Source organism: Cydia strobilella, chromosome 11 (genome assembly GCF_947568885.1).
Source record: "Cydia strobilella chromosome 11, ilCydStro3.1, whole genome shotgun sequence".
NCBI lineage: Eukaryota > Metazoa > Arthropoda > Insecta > Lepidoptera > Tortricidae > Cydia > Cydia strobilella.
Genome location: NC_086051.1, coordinates 829,289 through 850,851, shown reverse-complemented (window position 1 = coordinate 850,851; position 21,563 = coordinate 829,289).

The window sequence follows — 21,563 nt, the reverse complement described above, 5'->3', positions numbered from 1 at the left end:
ACGAAATACAATGTAGGTATTAATTTCAAAGATTTGATATACAAACGCAAACGTTTGTTAAATTTATTAACAATAGGTCTGGTATGCCTCGGTAAAAAAGTTTCAAGGTATTTTGGGACTTGCACCATTCCACTAACCCGGGGTTAACCGGTTAAACCTAGAGTTACCAGTACAATTTGACACTGGGTTAACGGTTTAACCGCTTAACCCCGTGTTAGTGGGATGGTGCAAGTGGGCCTTATCCGCATTCAATTACCAATTTAATTTGGGACTCCGCACACTTTACTTTTTAGTAATTATACCCACCTACGCTATTTTTGGCGTTAAAAACTTTTTTAATTTTCATGTTGTTTAATTAAAACCAAAATAATTACTCAAATTTACCTAGTTTCGTTTTCAATTTCGGACCGGGACATGATGTAATTTCTCCTTAATTATAATTTACAACCAACTTTCGCTGATTACTTTTGCCCAAAGCATGTTTCGTCTCCCATGACAATAAAATAAGGGAAAAAAGTATTATTTGATATCGTTTGTTCTGGCTTGAGCAAACGAGTTATTTATTAAATACATTGATTATAAATATTAGCTGAAATATTAGCTGACCTGGTGAAGGACGCGGGAATTCGGTGGATGCGAGCGGCACAGGATCGGTCGGAGTGGCGAGCCTTGGGGGAGGCCTATGTCCAGCAGTGGACGTCTATCGGTTGACATGATGATGATGATGATTAGCTGATATTACGTCGATATTTCGGCTTTCTCAAGTATCTACACTACGACCGTAAGCAACAGTTCCCTCATATGGTTTTCACCAATCTTTGAGGTTCTCGATTCACCTTGTTGGTGCGCTTTCAATCGATTCTATCACGAACCTTTTTTCTCCACTGGCTATTTCGATACATTAAGTTAATATTAAATCACATATAAAATTGGGTTTATCGCGAATTTATTTTGTTACCTTTATTTACCGACGTTTCGACACAGGTTTCACTGGTCGTGGTCGCGGCTAACTAAACAAAAACAAAATAAATTCGCGATAGACCCGATTTTAAATGTGATTTAATATGTGTTCAAAACGCGAAAGTTTTTAAATGTTATATAACATTTATTTACATACAAGATATATACAGTGGTACTACGTAAACGAAATTAATAACTAGCTTAAATCTAAAATAGGCCCTTGAGGCATTGTACCAAGGATGCTGGCGGCATTTCCCCGCTGTATCGCAATGCTGATACGTTGTGCGAGAAAGCCGCCAGCTCTTCGGTCACCAGTTACGTCAACCAGACGCTTCGCGATTTCTGCAAACAACTTATGCGCGCTGGGACCCCATGGACCTAGAGTTTTAACTCCAAATGGAACGAAATGATACTCTCTACCGAGGCTCTTATATTTATTACGTTTTAAAATTTCGGCGCTTTCCGCCGCTCCGCCCGCTTTTACATTAGTCCGTTATATTAAGTTAATATTTCAAATCAGAAAATTACTTATTAAGAATTCTAAGCCAATAATAGATATATAATTGGGTAATGTCATGTGGGGTAAAAGAAACATAGTTTATTTTGATCGGGGACAATGACGAGGATTTCCTTGAAGTATTTCTCTTACCCCGTGTTTCGTTTACCCCGGGTACTTAACCTTATATCAGCGCAGAGTCAGGAGTGGTATGATGAACTGTTCAGTTAACATTATAATAAAAGTCGAACAGTGCTCGAGAATGAGTGCGTGGTCGGTTCGGAGTAAAACAAAACGCAATAATAAGGATACATGTCATGATTGCAATGAAAATGAAACATGAAATTGATGACGCTAGCTGATGAAGCATTGTTTCGTACAGGCAATTTGGTGCCTTGTCGCTTGAATTTATCTGCATATTTACAAAGATAGATATAACTCCGTAATAGATGGATACAGTCTAAGGAAAAAACGTGCCTCGAAAATCACGAAAGTTTGATTCTCGATCAGATGGCGCCACTAGTTTTGGCCTACACTCGTATAGAGGGCGTTGACTGTTTCGTTTGTTATTTATAATTTTAACGCATACCAGTGAAAGAACATGGGTCAAAATCATATAAAAATAGTTAATGCAAATAAAAAAAACATTTATCCATATTTAAATACATTTTATCGTATTTTTATAAATATTTATTTTTAGTTTTAAAGTGTTTCGACAGATGGCAGTGAATTTACTGGGGTTACAAAATTTACTATGACAGTACCGCTCTAGTATAAGTTACTCTATGATATTTACAATGCCGTTCTTTGAGATGTAATTGCGACAAAGTTCTAAAGTTGCTGAGAATTAATGAGTCTAATATAATTAAAATAAACATATTATTATATTATGCATGTAGAAGGTTTACTTCGCTCAAAAGTAACATTTCTTTATTGGTTTTTTTCTCTCAGTGCACCCACCTTGACGCTTTTCTGTTTAGCCCTATGGTTGACTGGTAGAGAATGCCTATAATGGCATTAAGTCCGCCTGTTGTACACTTTTTATGTGCAATAAAGTTTAAAATAAATAAATAATAAAATATTAAAACTGCAAATTTTAAAGAAATGTACGCATAACTGCGGCGTTTTGAGCGTTGTGGTACCTCATTTATCACCTAAAATACCTAAGTCTTAAAATAACATATTTATTTACTTGCAGTGAGTACTAAGCTTCAAGAGCGAATGGATATTTGAATAAATATTTATAAGTACATACTTAATAATTTGTGGCTTTCCGTCAGAGAAGGGTCCTTGTGCTTCAGGTGCAATAAGGTCCTTTATCAATATGAAATTCCAGAAATTCTGATAGAGAGGTCCTTATTGGACATGAGCATGAAGGAAGGAGGAAAGCTATATATTATTAAGTAAATATTTATTTAGTGTATAAGGGAGAGGTAGAAACGGGAGTTGGAAGGGGTAAACCTCGGCGGACTTTCTCTGATCAGATCGGGGAAATCCTGAACAAAGGCCAGGTCAAAGAGCACCCTAAACCGGCGAGCGTGTATGAGGAATGTTATGAAAGTCAAAGAAGCGAAAGAGGTATGTCAGGATCGTAGCAAGTGAAAATCCGTGGTCTCTGCCTACCCCTCCGGTAAATAGGCGTGATTATATGTATGTATGTATGTAAATATTTATTTTCCGATTGAGTAGTTAAATTGATTTATTTTCAAAGCTTAATATAAGTATATTTCAGATACTTTGGACCTTATCTAAACGCAACGCGTGAACAATCAGCGAACTATTCTAATTTATTCTCTCACTTAATTTATTTATTTAATACAATTCTGGTTAAACGGCATTACAGCAAACACCAATGCGCCGAGAAACTTAACCTAACAGAAAATTTCATTTCCAGAAAAATATAGTACAAAAGTAGGTACAAGATACAAAATACACAGGAAGAAACAGAAATAACACCTCACATAACATAGTATTATACACCGACTGTGGAAGGCCTATCATCGATCGTCTCACAATACTTCAGACATTCACGGTACACAGTCGTCCATCTCCATGCAAACAAATCACAATCAGGTGCTGACGTCAGGAGCGCATTGAGTAATGTCAGTGCTCGAGGGAGCGGCGAATTTCTGCGTGACACAGTGCGCGCCGCCGGCACCGCCAACAGTGGGCGCACCCGCGGTCTCAGATTAATCCTAGGGATATCCGGTACATGCAGTCTAAGTACGCGACTCACAAGATCAGGGCAGTCTGATTCGGCACGCAGCATGCGACAAACGGTAGCAAGTAAGTCGCAGTTACGCCTTACTTCTAGAGAGTTGTAATATACAAAATAGTTAAGATATTCAACAGAGGCAAAGCAGGTAAACACAAAGTTCTCAGTATACAAATATTTCAACCTTAGGCACCAAAGTTTCATCCATGCAATCAAAAATTTAATACAAAGAGCCGAGCACTTGTTTCATGAAAGTGGCAAACTATGCTTCAAGAGTACGATTCTGATTTGAAAAAATATTTAGGTTTTGATCTTGTTAAGATACGACCTGAAAGATCGGTCGTGCTGATTAGTACGCGACGCGCGCAATGCAATCAAAACCATCATCATCATCATCATCATGTCAGCCGATAGACGTCCACTGCTGGACATAGGCCTCCCCCAAGGCTCGCCACTCCGACCGATCCTGTGCCGCTCGCATCCACCGAATTCCCGCGACCTTCACCAGGTCGTCGCTCCATCTCCTTGGAGGCCTACCGGCAGTTCGTCTTCCGGTACGCGGACGCCATTCCAGAACCTTCCGGCCCCACCGGCCATCAGTTATGCGAGCAATGAGCAACGCGCTCAATGCAATCAAAGCCTTATTATTAGTCGTATTAAGGTGACGTTCGGATTCAGATTGCACCAGCTTTATTGCTACAGTATTGCAGCTTGCAGCGCGGCATTACTGCCGGCTGTATTACTGCCGCTAATGTCAAAATGTTGCTGCCCGGAATTTTGTCATTTCCTTGTGCAGTCTGAATCCGAACGTCACGTTTAGGGTCGTATCATAACAAGATTAAAGCCGTAACAAATTCTCAAATCAGAAACGACATCTAGATATAAAAAGTTAGAAAGCATAGTCCAGCTGTCGTTCACGGTTCACGAAAGTGTCTATACGTCAGCCTAACGTCGGATTTTCGTCGCGAAACAATCTCGCCACGGGGGAGCGGTATTTTTGGACGGCGCTCGGGCCATGCAGAAAGCGTTTTTCGTTTTAGCGAGTTTCTTTTGTCATTGAACTATTTCTACAGCAAGTGCGGTTTTGTTGCAGCTAGGTCCTATGTTCAGCTACGAATTAGAAAAAGTATAGAAGTCGAACTAGAGCTCAAAAATGACGCCGCGTGTATTTTGCCACGAGGGAGTGCAATGTTCTGCGCGCAGCTTGACAACGTCATATATACAGGGCGTCCCATTATGCGACATGAACGGAAAGTACCATTTTTAAAAGTTATTAATACTGCATTCTAAGATTTTCTAAAAATTACTTGCTTCGTCTGGAAATCGAACCGACTTAAATGTGAAAAAAAAATCATCCGCGTATTTTCATGATGCCAATCGAAAGAAAGGACAAAAAATAATATTTTTTCTTAAGTAGCAGTATCTATTTATATAATAGGTACTCGTGTATTTATTTATTTTATGTGATTTTCAGAAGTGTGGTTCCGAAAAATTAAACACAGGGAGTGTTCAATTTTTTATTGTTAAAAATTGCACCGGGAGCGATAACGAACGGGGTTGACTAATAGTTACCTTATGTAATTATTTATATTCATAGATTTAAGATTTCATAGACTGTATATAACAACAATGTCCAATAAATTAATTGTTAAAATGGGTAAAAAGTCAAAAGACTGGCTCAGGAAAGAAAGGATTGCCAATTACTCCACCGACAAGAGCAAAGCTCTTAAGTTATGATGATGATGATAACGGTATTAATACCGTGAAACCGTACATCTGTTGAAGAGTTTTCACAACAGTACCCTCTTCAAAGATGATATTATATCCATGTTTGCTTAACGCGCGATCCAATAAGTTACCTACTCGATTGAGGAGGTATAATATTCTCTCGTACAAATTATTATCTTTGCGATTAATTATATGTTATCCTATCATATCGATTTGCACGATATTAAGGTTATTTTTGCGGTAAATGTTAAGTATAATATAATCATTATTTGATGTTTGATTATAAATACTCAATATACTGTAGTGTTAATTACTTCCTTCTACATTATTTCAACAAAACTTTAATCCAGAAACAGTATATGGAATAAAAACGCGTAAGGTGTTACGTTTTCTAAAACAGGCTATCAGATAAAAATGCGTTTTTTTTTATACTACTTCGGTGGCAAACAAGCATACGGCCCGCCTGATGTTAAGCAGTCTCCATAGCCTGTGTACGCCTGCAACTCCAGAGGAGTTACATGCGCGTTGCCAACCCTAACACTCCTCTCCCAGTAAATAAAATATGTATGTACTCTGCGTCTGCGGTCTCTATTAATATTTAAAAAAAACTTATAAGACAAAAGGGTTGTTGACACATGCTGAATTTAATAACTAAATCTAGTAAAATAGATAGAAAATGAGCAATTTATCACAATAAATTGGAAACTTAAAAAATATGGGAATACAAAAAATACGACAGTCTAAAATTTATTCATTTCTTAACTTCCAAATAAGAAAAAAATAATGATACCATTCGATTCCTTACATTTTATTTAAAAAAAAATTGTATAGACACACGGGAGCGTGTCCAGCCAGGTTCAAAGAAAAAGGAACTGGTGATGGTGACTGAGCAAACGTGTGTAACGTGTGTTACACGATCCATTTCGAGCTACTTTTGACCTACTAGTATGAGTATTTAACTTACACGCATGAAATTTGGCACATTTATGGCTAGTTTTTACGTATAGATAGGTTATTATATTTGTTTATGTAACTTTTCTAAAATTTGATTTGTTGGTAAAAACTTAGCCAAGTCAAATCCTTTACAATTTCACGATATATTAACTTGGCTCCCATTTCACATTTATGTCTTTGTTGGGATGTTAACAATGCTGGCTACATTTCCGACGGCTTGTCTACACCCTAGCCCTTGAGACATATTGACCCTTTTAGCTCCAGCGGTTTTACGCACGAGTAAAACTAGGAAAGTTTCCGTTCTCAAAATAGCTAGACTATCATTTAAGTGTAAATTAAAATCAAATCAAAATCAAATGTTATTTATTTTCAGGCAACTAAGGCCCATAGATATATAACTTAAAAACTAAAAGTAAAAAAACATACAATTTGAGAAAAACGCGTTAAAAGGATTAAACATTTCGGCCTTTGTAACAACCATTATTTCTTAACTTATAGTGACGTCTCTTCAAACAAAAACGTCACTTTTGACACTTACAAATCCGATCCATACAAGGGCCTGACACTCTTAGATAGAGAAAGATAGTCTTATTGCGATTCCTATAAGAGGAAAGAGAAAATAGTGCCATGCTTTGTCCTTATCACCGACCGGGTTTTTTTTCATGGTCGGGTTATGGCAGCATAGGTAGGAGGCGATGGCGAAATACCGAAATTTATAAGAGTGAAAGAGAAATAGGATTTTGCTGCCATACATTAACCTGTCAATACATGAATATGTCTTTCTCTTACCCCTGGTCGCTCGGTTTCATGTCTATAACTACTATACTATATCTATGGATCCATATCGTACTTTTAGCAAATTTTTGACGTATCTTAAAGTTCGAATCAGGCCGAAAGTACCCTTTGTGCTTTTCTCAGAGCAGACTTAAATTCAAGAAATATTTCCGTATAGCACCTTAATCTTGAATCGAGAATATTGGGTTGATACCTACTTTAATAGCTACCAAAGATTTATAATGACGCCTACGCGAGCTTATTACACTATCCTAATTTAGTGACTAACAAGTGGGACGCCGCTATACGTGAGATACGATAGGATGAATCTCTTATCTCTTGTTAGTCACTATATCTAGCAGTGTAATAAGCCCTTAAAGATAATTGAATAGTGCAAAAGGGAAGCCATATTTCATGAGTGGTTGTCCCAGCGGTTAGCAAACATGCTCAAGATGCGATTGGAACTGCCGCGCAGACGGGACATGAGTGAGGCACACTTTTTCCTCATGAAGGCCGCAAAGCCGTCTGTCCTTGCTTCGGCAAACACGCCAGATGCGCTACAGTGTCGCGGATATGGTGGGCGATTATACATAATATAATCTTAGAATATACTGTTATAAAAGCAAATAATCTACGCAATCACATATTTTGTGGTAATTTTAATAACAAAACTTCCGTGAGACACAGACGTATTAAACATATTAAAAACGGGTCATTCACGTATTTTAAGTCGAAAACGCTCGACATGTTTCACTCCGTACCGAGGACCCGTGAGTGACCCGTTTTTAATATGTTTAATATATTTTGTGGTAGGTACCTACGTACAAATGCAGCTATAAATTCTGCTTAAGTTGTGAAATCGGAGAATAATGGCCCGTTGACAGTCATGATAAATATCCAGTTACCATCATCAATATTGTAACTACTGCTAGTATCTGGAGTTCTGGACCACATCGCATAATCTATCATAAGAATATAACGTAGATTAATTTATTTAAATTAGGCATGTCAATAAAATACAAAGAATAAAAATAAGAATTACATTTTAACTAAAGACACCTTAAGACTAAATAAAAATTATATATTTATCGTACCTATTCCTTTTTTTTGCCTATCCAATAACATATATTTCAAATTTATAAATTTACACAGACATAAAAAAACAATCACTAAAAATCCTAGGAACTAAGAAATTTAGGTGCTATTAATAAAACTAAAACTAAATTAATCTTTAAAAACTAATCGAATAACCTTAATTTAAGTACTTTTAATTTAAGTATTTAGTCTACAATACAATAGCCTACAGTTTTAATGTATCTAATTTTAATGTACCTCTTAAAGCTCCTGATGTAAATAGGTACATTTTAGAAAGTTTTCGTGTATTATCTATCTCTAAAATTATCTATAAGTATACATATCATAAAGCATCATGCGTTCGAAAACCGCAAATTTTGACCAGCAATAGATATACAGTTTTTTCTAACAAAATTTTCCTTTGTGATTGAAGTCAAATCTGTGATTTAAACCTTTGAGTAAATAATTATAGTCTCAATTTTTGGCATTGGCAGAGCAAAAATTCTATATAGAAGCGCACATACTATGATACAGATGTGGTACATAATTGCTTTCATCGTATTTTCTCGGAAACGTTCGTACTTGTCATGTCATGCTAGTTCAGTCAATGTCAGTACGTTTTGTACCGAGTAGTTTCTGTGAAAATACGTTGGAAAGTAATAATGCACTACATCTGTATTAGACATAGTACTTCAGCTTAATAAGATTAAAACGTTTCAATTCATTCGATACAAAATTATTTATTGGAAGTACACTTTTTTCGACATCGTTATTTTTTCCACAGTGACATAAATCATATTAAGCTTACATAGTCACAACACAAGCTCCAGTCCGTATTATTTACCTACTCCACTGCAATTAACTATTACTCTGTTTTCTACTCAATCAACTCAAGCCGGATTTTAGAGTTAATTAAGTGCCCTAAGTAATATCCTGCTGGCCATCGACTATTTGACTCATTTACATCTGAACGACTTTGAAATGTCTCTTCAACCGTGTATCAAAAGACTTAAGTAATTACGATGTTTGATAATTAGTTTGAGCTTGAAGGAATATCTAGAATACGAACTATTTTTAAACTCCGTGTCGATCGGTTTTGTACAGTTTCTAAGGATGCTGATTCAAATATTTCAAATATTGTAACTAAGTTCTTTGAGACACGCTGTTTGTCTGCTGATGAGACATTGCTAGGTTTAAGAAATGGTTGGCTGACATCCTCTTCTCCCACTGACTGATGACATCTGCTTTGACCCTTTTAGTTTGTATCATTTGTAGAATAGAATAGAATAGAATATTTTTTATTCGTAAACACACAGACAATAGACATACATTTAAAGAACATAGTGAAAATAAAGTGACACGAAATGGCCCCATCTCAGCATGCTGCTGGCGACTTCCAGCGCTGATCTTCCGATGAGACCATCAGGTGAGAATCACGGAATGTAACAGACAAAGAGAAAGCAACATAGAAGAAAGAGACATAAAATATGGCGAAAAATAAAATATTTGTGTAGTTTAATCTTAGTAATGTAAAGTTTAACTCCCTTATACTGTAATGTTTAGATAGTTATTTGTTCTCTGATATTTTTAACTGTAGCTATGATAGTTAAATTAACTTGTAACATTTCCGCTGAATTGTAAAACATGTGCTGTGTACACATGTTTTGGATTTCGTGCTAGTTCTTAAGCCATAATGTGAATTGTATGTTTCTCATGATATTGTCTGTTTAGTGTCCCAAATAAAGTAAAATAAAATAAAACACGAAAAGAAAATAAATTTGAGGTGCTCTGGGGAATTGTTCGGATTAATCCCAGCCGCTTCTTTCCGCCATCGCTCTCCAAGAACATTTACATCTTCACCACTTAGACGGTTGGCAGTCCTCAAGAGTGCGATTCTCCAGAAACTTCCTGCCTTGCATAGCTAAACAGTGAAATGAACTTGCGCTTGCGGTATTTCCGGACAGATACGATCTTTAAATCATCAATAAAAGAGCGTACAGTTTGTCAAAAAAGAGTAGAAATTAAAAAGTGGCAACACTGTAGTGTCGTCCCGTTTTTCTTAGAATGATTTGAAAGGGACGACACTACAGTCTTGCCACTTTTTAATTTCTACTCTTTTTTGCCAGACTGTAGTACTTGGAGAAGATGGGAATCTTAAAGGCCGGCAACTTGCAATCTCTCCGGTGTTGGTGTCCGTGGACAACAGTAATTGCTCCCCCTCATCCTCCTTTATCATAAAAAACTCTTTACTTACTACTCTACTTCACAGTTTCTAAGGACGCCGATTCAAATATTGTAAGCGTTTTTAAGACACAAAAAATATCCGTAAACAAAAAGTATCGGTGTCTGCCAAGTTTGGCGAAAGTCAAACCAATTTGTTGGAATTTATATATACTTAAAGCCCTCATTTGATATTCCCTAGATGTTTAAGTAAACTTAACTTTAGTTTTAGATGTTTGTTTATATTTTAACATTAATATATATCTTGCTGTGATATTTGCGTACAATCAAGATTAGATTAAATGAATAAATTTTCGATTTCTGAATACGCCTTCCGCATCCCACGTATAATGACATCGATAGCTATTTAAATTACCTACATAAAGCGACAAGGAAAAGTACGGAGAACTTAAATTAATTGCTTAAAACGTCCAACTTCGCGTACTTCATCTTATTTAAGAATTATCTTGTTATTAAATGATTAACAACTGTATTTATAACCAAACTCGATATGTAAATATTAAAATATATTATATGCATGTTAGTAATAATCAAGTAGGTATAGCAACTTAGTTGTAAGTAATACATATTTCTACGCCGATAGAGGCTGAATATGCCGCACTTATTGTAATTTGACCATCTTTGTAATATATTCTATGAAATAAATATTTGTATTTGTATTTTGTATTTGTATGTAACCGAATATAACTTTATGTAAATTAATATCGTGCTGTACAGTTCCCGAATAAAATTTATTAATTGGAAATATTTGTAAATTATACGTCTTCATTTCCTCGACTTGGAATTGGGTGAATTTTATAAGAAAACTTTATGGTAATCAGAGCTTAGGTAAAACAATATTAGGTGAAACGTGCATTAGGTATTTCGTTCATTAGGTGTTATGAGCTTAGGTTAATTGGCCATTAGTTAAAAAAATGGGTGAATCGAGCATAGGTGATTCGACATTAGGTAAATCAATTTTCGGTGTTCTGATATGCATATCAGAACACCGAAAATTGTTGACCGCACTTGACAAATTTAAGGTGAAACGTTACTTTTAAGACAACCCACTAGTCAAAACATCATAAAAATACATTTTCCCCTCACTAGCTCGGAAAGTTGTCGTTTATCCTTCAATACAAGCGGGGAAAAACGCGTTTTATCCACTAGTGGGGAAAGTAATTTGACCTTGGATGGAGCGTGTTTAAGTAGCTTGACAGATAACAAAACGTAAAACGCTCATGATAATGGTTCGTTCGATATTAATTATCATTAAATAAATGGTTTGAGAATATAATAAAAAATACCAAATTTGGCTTTATTTAATGATTTTAAGTCGCTATAGTGAGCTATAGTGAGGTGAAAAGTTTTGTGTTACACACGGGCGCAAATGTATTTTACTTCTCGTGTGTTGAAACACTCGCGGGTAAAATACGACTTTGCACCCTTGTATAACAAATAACTATTCTACATCACGACCAATAATTTGGGGAATTTGCTATGAAAAAGGACCTTATTGTCGATGGCGCTTACGGCGCACAGCGTCTCGCGGCATTGTATTTATATCGGAGCATCGTTAATAATAGCGTAAGCGCCATCGACAATAAAATCCCTTTTTATAGAAAATAGCACATTTATAGTTAAATATTACACAAAATTATTATGATTGTACTGCTGAAACAAGACAATAAAAATTATACTAAATTATAAATTCAATTATAATTATAGGTAAATATTGTATATAAATAAATAAATAAATATCCTTTATTTCACCAAAATCATACATTTTACATACATGTAAAACTACAAATAAATTCTTAAAGAATAACAACATATATACCTACAACTTACACTTTGTTAATGTAATATAAAAGTATTAACCTTAGTTAAGATAAGTTAATCATTAAATTTAGATTAAGGTACTAACATTGAAAATGAGTGCACCATTTCGCCGTTAAACGCAAGTTTGGCGAAACTTGTATAAGTTTAAAATGTGTTAACCTTTTTTGAAAAAAAAAAAAGACGTAGTTTGTAGTTTGCTTCTTTTTGTTATTTCTCTATAATATGTTTTTGTTTACGTACAAACGTTTAACTCGGTATTATAATAAATGACAGTATCAACAACAAACAATTAAATATATACCTACGGTTTTAACGAAAAAAAATACAACTTGATAACACATTCGCACATGCGGTTTTTTTTAATTAACTATTTATTTATAGGTATCTGCTCCTAACAGGTATAAGGAGCTGTAATTTGCGCACTTGTGTGTAAAACGTCACGCACAAAGTATTTAGCGAAATAAAACATACATGTCTGCGCCACGCGCTGACGTCAGCGTTTTGACGAGTATTTTTATATGATATTATTATTTTATTATTATTATTTAATAAGCAGGCAGGCAGTTATGGCAACTGATATGGCCTGTATCCAGTAATCATAAAGATATATAGTTATCATGAACGAGTATTAGATGTAGTGTTATGCTTGTCTAATTTATTTTTAAACTGGTTCACATTTTGTGCTGAAACTACGTCTTCCGGGAGTTTGTTCCAAGCCCTTACTACTCGGTTGCTCAGAAAGTGTTTGTAAGGGTTACAATATTGATCGTGTTTTGCATATTAGTTAAACTTTTATTTCCATTAAAAAAAATGTGTTTACGAGAACGAATTTTTAGAACTTTCTTGCACACTTACACTTCTTAAATAACGCAAATAGGGGGTCTAGCCAAGAGGAACAAACTCACGTAACATTTCGTAGCATGTCATCCCGATACATTTTTAGGGTTCCGTACCCAAAGATTAAAAACGGGACCCTATTAGTAAGACTCCGCTGTTCGTATGTCCGTCTGTCTGTCACCAGGCTGTATCTCATGAACCGTGATAGCTAGACAGTCAAAAATTTCACAGATGATATATTTCTGTTGCCGCTATAACAACAAATGCTAAAAACAGAATAAAATAAATATTTAGGTGGGGCTCCGATACAACAAACGTGATTTCTTTGCCGTTTTTTGCGTAATGGCACGGAACCCTTTGTGCGCGAGTCCGACTCGCACTTAGCCGGTTTTTCAGGTACCTATATTAACGAGTCATTTAATTTTAAAGACGGTCTGGCTGCTATTACTGTTAATGTAAGCATGATAACAAATATTAATATCATATATATTCGACTTCACGGTAGAATAATTATGATGGAACTTGCATTAATTCTAACCAGAGATAGATATAACTCCGTAATATTGGATACATTCTAAGAAAAAAACGTGCCTCGAAAATCACGAAAATTTGATTCTTGATCAGATGGCGCTACTAGTTTTGGCCTTCTCTCGTATAGAGGGCGTTGACTGTTTCGTTTGTTATTTATAATTTTAACGCATACCAGTCAAAGAACATGGGTCAAAATCATATAAAAATAATTAATGCAAATAAAAAAATCAATTATCCATATTTAAACATTTTAACGTATTTTTATAAATCTTCATTTTTAGTTTTAAAGTATGTCGACAGATGGCAGTGAATTTACAGTGGTTACAAAATTTACTATGACAGATCTAACTTTAAGATCACATCAATGTACCATATTCTGACAAATAAATACGTTTCATTTCATTTTCATTTAATTTCATTTCATTTCATTTCATTTAAATTTAATTTCATTTTTCATTCAATATAAAATCGACTTTAAAAGCAGTAAAAGCCATAACAGTTCTGAATGATTCACGGTTTCACTAGACTTATATTGACCGGGAAAGGAACGACTTCAACGACGGGATTGCGTCGAAATATCGGGAGCTCGAAAATAATACAAAAGGTAATCATGGTCCATATCCTGGTCAACATAACTCCAGTAAAAGCCACTTTTATTACTCAAGCTACTTTTCACTGCAATTTCGTCTGTATTTCCAGCGCTGTAAAGTTTATACTTGTTTATATTATTGATAAAAACGAAATGGATTCTCTGAAATGGATTGCTGACGTCATTAATTTATTATTCAGTTATTATTGTTTTCTCATTTGAATTTCAGTCGGCAAAGGGTTTTAACGGTACAGATGAATATGGATGTTTTTAGGTCAGATAGAGAATAATAACTGAATTACGTTTGTGCCAGGTGTTGGTGTTATAAGCTACTAGCGAGGTAAAAGACTAGCAAGAACATGCATGCAATTTACGTTACATTGCTGACTACTAAGGTAAACTGCATTCAAAAATTTTATCAGATACCGCAATGTAATGAGAATTGCATGCAAGTTCTTAGTCTAAACCTCGCTTAACACGAAAATTTTCACTATACATCAGTTTTCTGAAAATACTAATTTCAGCGCCACCTATTTTACCACAGTGGAACTACCAAGACGCCCAGTTTCCTCGCTTACATCACAGTACCATCAAAATGCTACCAACAGGTGGTCGGGCAGCGAGACACAAGGTGCTCTTACGGAATAACGATGTCGCTATATTTTATCTATTCGTAGTTCGTTTCTTAATAAGAGAAAATTAAATAGGTTATTTAGGAGTGGAAAAGTTCATCTTTTAGGTACCTTACGATGGTATTTACGACGGAACGGAGGTGGTATTATATACCTATAAATACCTATTAGGACATGAAATAGCTGATAATTATTATAAAGATAAACGGATGTGGTATTCAGGAGGAAACTATTAAAACTGAACACAGACATGTGTTTATAATTTGAGTTTACGACCGAATATTATAAGCTTTTGATGTAATTATGTAAAATGTATATTATTAACCGACTTAAACGTAGATTAGCTTACGAAGCATGCATTTTGCTGCTGATGAAGAACATAAAATGATGGCATTCTAACTAGTAATCTAAATTAGCGAACATAAACTCTGCTTTATCATTTCTAACACCGCGAATCCGAGCACATCGTTATTTATAGCTTAATCAAAAAGTTTACACTAGAATTACCGTTGTAACCGATATTTTTCACCGAAATATATTGCCAGTTAGAAGTAATAAATAAGAGTCAAATGATATTCAATATATGTAAAGGCACATAGTTGTGGTCATTCCGTACACCTTTATTCGAGGAATTCATTTTTGGTGGGTAATCGGGCGAGGAGACCAGGTTCTTCGAAATAAAAGCTGTCCCGAATAGCTTCTTAAACGTTTAATCTAATTCAGTTATTAATTTGCACTAGTAACACAGTATTTGACAGATTGAAATCGATTATAATTAGTATGGCGTTCCACCGCAGCACGTGAGGCGCGAGCGCAACATGGCGACGTCCAAATCACAACCGTCAGTCTAATCAACATGGCCGCCACCCCAGCGCTCGGTGTTACGTCACTTTGAAAGATCTAACATTCCGTTCAGAAATCGAACAGGCGACACTAGCGCCATCAAGCCAATTCTCTTGATGCGCCGTCACGGCCAACCCTGACCGTCGCACGCCCTCGTGCGATTAGTCACCCACTGGAGCATCTGCAAGAAAAGATATGGCTTCAATATTTGTTCGCTCGACCACTCCTGACTGATAAGGCGGACGCGTGGTTCATAAATGGTAAGCCTGCTTACACACATTTATGATCATCTCAGAACCGAGTTAATCTCTCGCGGGTTACTCTTAGGTGTGGACCGGGCGCTCACGGCCCTTTCGACCAACCTACTTTTACTTACTACGTGGCCCGGGCACACTCAGGCCCTTTCGACCGACACACATCAACACATGGCGTGAACCGGGCGTACTGGGCCCCTTCGAACAGCCTACCATTACCTGCGGCGTAGACCGGGCATACTAGGCCCCTTCGACTAGCCACCATCATCATGAGGCATGGACCGGGCGTTTGCAGCCCTTCCGACCAGCCTCGAAAACACACTCGTGACGCGGACCAGGCATCTAAAGCCTCTTCGACCGGCCATTACCAACACTGACAAGATCGTGGCACAGGCATACACGGCCTTTTCTGCCAGCACCAACACCAATGACTCATATTCGGCAGCTCATTTACTGACTTACGTCAAAATCTCTGTCTATAAATAACTGATACAGACTGCAAGTTATGTACAAGATCCTAATAAAGACTACTATTATTGGACTTACTTTCATTTGCGCGCCCTTCCTTGTAAGAAATGACTAATCGATCTTCGTTATCTGAATCAGAGAGGGTGTCTGATCCGGCGGTCATGGTGCGATCACTAAATACCGAGAGTGTATCACTGTCGCTATCGTCATGGTCTACTTGTTCCCTATTAACCGCCGTCTCGGCCTCCTCATTGTCTATTAAATTATTAGCAATTTCAACCAAACCCTCAAAACCCTTAGGCACTAAACGCAGGTTTTCGTGCGAATATTTGTAGACGCGATTACCACCAGTGATAGTCCTCAACTCATACCTGTCGTTTTCTAGCACTTTCGTGATAACAAAGGGTCCGCGATATTTTCTAGATAACTTAGTTTGATTTCGCTCACTACACTTTATAAAGACGTAATCTCCTTTCGAAAATGCTTTTACTTGTGCCCTACCGCGATTAAAACGTTCGGCATCAGCTAGGGCTGCTTTTTGGATACTACGCGCGGCTTCATTTCGAATTTCGTTTAAGTTAGCGCGTTGGGGAGGCTTTATATTGGGGCATGTTTTAGAAAGGCCTAGTGACTGGGCGCTTATGCCAAACATGAGTTCAGTTGGGGTATATCCTGTTGTTCTTGAGCGGGTACTGTTCAGTGCTAATTGCACGTTGTCAAGCTCTTCTCGCCACACCTTATTGGAATCGTTTTCTATAATGGTAAGGAGACTTTTTAGGGTGCGCATGACACGCTCGACCTGTCCATTAGCCCGAGAAGAGCCGGTCGCTATCAGGTGCAGTTCAATGTTGTGCTCGTTACAAAATTCTTTAAAGCCCGAACTAATGTAGCACCGCCCCTGATCAGCTATGACTCTTTTCGGTGCTCCAAATAATGAGACTGCCTTCCGCAAGGCTCTTACGGCACACGCCGCATCTAGGGATTGGGTATACTCGAGTAAAACGTACTTTGTAAAACCGTCGATAATGACTGATGCGTATTCTTTTCGATCGCTTTTGCCACTAAGTTTGCCCGTGAGATCGATGTGTATGGTGTGCCAGGGTACCGATATCTTAGGGATGGGATGCATTCTTACTTGTTGAGCTCCTGATGGTCCTTTGGAGGCCTTACACACTATACACGAATCGACGAACTTGCGGACATTTTTTGCCATTTGTGGAAACCAATACTGCTCATAAATCTTGTCCAGAGTTTTGTCGTACCCTAAATGTTTAATTTCGCAGTGAACATGATTAATAAGAGTCCAAATAAGTGATCGCGGGACAATGGGCAACCAAGAGCTCATCTTATTACGCTCAACCTTCCTGTAGAGAATTCCATCACGCACATCGTAAGTATGAGCTAAGCCTTCTGGGAGCTGATTATTTATATGCTTACTTATTAGGTCCTGAATTTCGGGGTCACGTTTCTGTTCTACTTGAAGCCAGCTATCATGAAGTTCAACAAAGTTAATCGCTTTGCAGCGAGTGTTTCCGGTCATATTAAACTCGCAAGTGTCATTATCAGTCGTCGGTGAAGCAGGGAGAGGGTTTCGGGACAAATAGTCAGCGTGCTCCATGTTACGACCTTCTTTGTACACAACATCAAAGTCATAGGCCTGTAGATAAGCCCACCACCGATGGACTCGAGGAGACAAGTCGACTTTAGCTTTAGAGGCTTTTAGGGAATTGCAGTCAGTGAAGACCGTAAAATGCTGTCCATAAAGGTAATGTCGGAAGTTCTCGACAGCGCGCACCACCGCCAATGTTTCCAGTTCATACGAATGATATCTGGATTCCACCTCAGTGGTGCGGCGACTAAAATAAGCGACAACGTGTGGCACATTATTTTCCCTCTGAATTAAGATACCCCCATAGCCTTCTGAGCTCGCGTCTGTATGGAGTTCTATCGGAATATCGGGATTGAATATCGTCAAGACCGGCTCGGAAGTTAATATTTTCACGATTTTGTTATGGACCTCTTTATGACGATCGGTCCAGGTAATAGGCCCCTTCAACTTTGTAAGCGGATAGAGAGGACTGACAAGGGTAGCAAACCCGGGAATGAACCTCCTAAAATAAGACGCTAACCCCAAGAATTGTCGGACCTGTGTAGCTGTGGCTGGAACTGGTGCATCAACGAGCGCTTGTATTTTCCGCGGGTTCGGTTTTACCTCGCCAGCTTTTATTGCATACCCAAGATATTGGACTTCGGTTTTCATAAATTTACATTTCTTAATGTTGAAGGAGAAGCCGGCTTCAGACAGAGCTGCTAAAACAGCATCCAAACGACGTAAGCCTTCAGCAACATCTGGTGAAAAGCAAAGCACATCGTCCATATATGCAAGGGCTACAGTATCTTTAAGAGATTTCAAGGCTTTGTTTATGCAACGCTGGTAGACAGACGCAGCATTCCGCAACCCGAACGGCATTGCCAAGTACTCATATTGACCTTCCGGGGTCACGAAAGCAGTACGTTCTACCGAGTCAGGCTCTACTAGTATCTGGTGATAGCCAGATGCCATGTCTAGTGAGGAGAAGTAATGAGCACCAGTAAGGCGATCTATCTGATCGTCAATCCTCGGAAGAGGATAGTGCTCCGGTCGTGTGTTGCCATTAAGCTCCCTATAATCGACGCACATCCTGTCGGAGCCGTCCTTCTTTTTCACCAACAGGATGGGACTCGCGAAAGGAGAAGAGCTTTCGCGGATAACACCCGCTTCTAATAGTTCTTCTACTTTGCCTTTGACGATGTCTTTTTCCGCGACGGATAACCTATACGGCCTTCGTTGGACGGTTTTATGTGGATCAATCGGGTCAATTTTTAAACTACCTGTTTTTACGCGACGTGTTGGGATACCTTCAATGAAGTATTCGTTGTACTTTTTCAATATGTCTAATAACGCTTCTTTTTCCGCGCCTACAAGATCTGTGTCGACCTCGCCTAGATCAAAGACTGGTGTACTACTACACAGATTTGCTTCTTTACGGACAGAGAACCTAAGGCAATCACTGTCGATTCCGGCATGAATACCCAGTGTTAGTACATCTCTACCTATTATAATTGGTTCCGAAATCACATGGTCTGGCACGACATGAAATAGAAGGGGTAAGGTGATATCTTGAACTACCACCGTGCTCATGATTTGTTCAGTACAGCTAATATTATCTCCTATTCCTACTAGACAAACAGGGTCATTATGCTTTGTGCCGGTTAGCCTATCTTTAAAACTACATTTGATCAATGAGCAGGCAGCACCGGTGTCAAAAAGGAATGAAATAACCTCACCAGACGATGTCGACAGGGTACCTCTGGCTGACCGCCGCTCGCAGATGTGAACCTCCTTGCGCGCAGTCATCTCACTCGCTGGTTTCTTCTTTCCGTCGGGGCAAGTGGTGCTGATGTGTCCTGGCTTCCCACAGGTGAAGCAGATCTTCTCTTTTTCTTTATCTGGCAGTTTTGTGGCCTCCTTTGGTTTTATGGAATCGCGGCGCTTGCGGCAGTCTTCAATTTTATGTCCTCGATTGCCACAAAAGTGACAGGTGCCAGAAAAGCGCGTGTCCGTCGCGCTAGTTAAACGTGTCTTCTTTGAGTCCGTTTCGTTAGTATCATGGTCATCGTGGCGTCTCTTGAGTGATATACCGCCAAGGATTCTGCAAAGCTGGGCTCTGGTTGAAATCACGTGCGAGTTCAATTCTCTGCGAATTAAGGGGTCTTTCTGCGACAGAACTGAAATAGCAAATCCTGTGATGACTTCTTCATTCATTTCCACCTTTGGAACACGTTCAATAAGATTCCATAGACGCGCAGCTGCTTCCGTAGCGGATTCCTTGCTTCCTATTTGAAACTTAAGGATATCATCGAAGTAATCCTGCATTAGCATCTGACGATTGAATTTAGCAAGCAACGTTTCTTTTATACGGGGCCATGTTAAGTCATCAGCTTTTAGTGAAGTGAGGCACTTAGCGGCGCGTCCCTTTAAAGCATGCGTTAGAGCAAGCAGTAGCTCAGGTCCGGCCAGGTTACGGCTATTGACTACGATTTCAGTCACGTTGCACCAACCTTGTATGTCTGCGTCGCTTTCATCCGGGTCGAACTTGACAAGCTTTGTCTGAGCATGGCCTGAAGGTGTATTCTGTGTTGCTGCGAGTAGGCGAGAGAAAAGTGTTTCCATGTTGTTAAAAAAACTTGCACTTCCGTTGTCTGTCCTTGGGGGGTTACTGGTCCCCTGAATATTTGGCCCTCGACATCCCACTTCTGATAAAGGCACATAGTTGTGGTCATTCCGTACACCTTTATTCGAGGAATTCATTTTTGGTGGGTAATCGGGCGAGGAGACCAGGTTCTTCGAAATAAAAGCTGTCCCGAATAGCTTCTTAAACGTTTAATCTAATTCAGTTATTAATTTGCACTAGTAACACAGTATTTGACAGATTGAAATCGATTATAATTAGTATGGCGTTCCACCGCAGCACGTGAGGCGCGAGCGCAACATGGCGACGTCCAAATCACAACCGTCAGTCTAATCAACATGGCCGCCACCCCAGCGCTCGGTGTTACGTCACTTTGAAAGATCTAACATTCCGTTCAGAAATCGAACAGGCGACACTAGCGCCATCAAGCCAATTCTCTTGATGCGCCGTCATATGCATAGTACCATGTGTTTTATTAGGGTTCTGGAGTAAAAAAGGAACTTGTAATGTTGCCATGTGGGTCATAAACGTTCGGGAAGACTGTCGTCTTTTATCTACACAATACGATAGTTAAGAAGTAGAAGGTTCAATCATGCTTAAGGGTTCGGAAAAAAGTAGGATAGTAAAGAAGGTGTTTGTCTGTGTGTCTTTGTGTGTGTGTCAAATTGGATTGGACAATGTCGAAACGCACATAGACATATATATCATTCCTCGCATGGAGACTATATAAAGGAGCCAAATCTCTATGTATGAAAAGTGTCCATCAAAAAACAGTAATTAGGCGGCGCCACCATACACCGAAATACTACCAAAAACAACCTACGTAATTTGGTCGGGTTATTTGTTGGTTCATGTTGTACTCATGTCCCAGAGCCTAACTAGCGTCACCGGAGAGATTAGGAACTATTATTTAA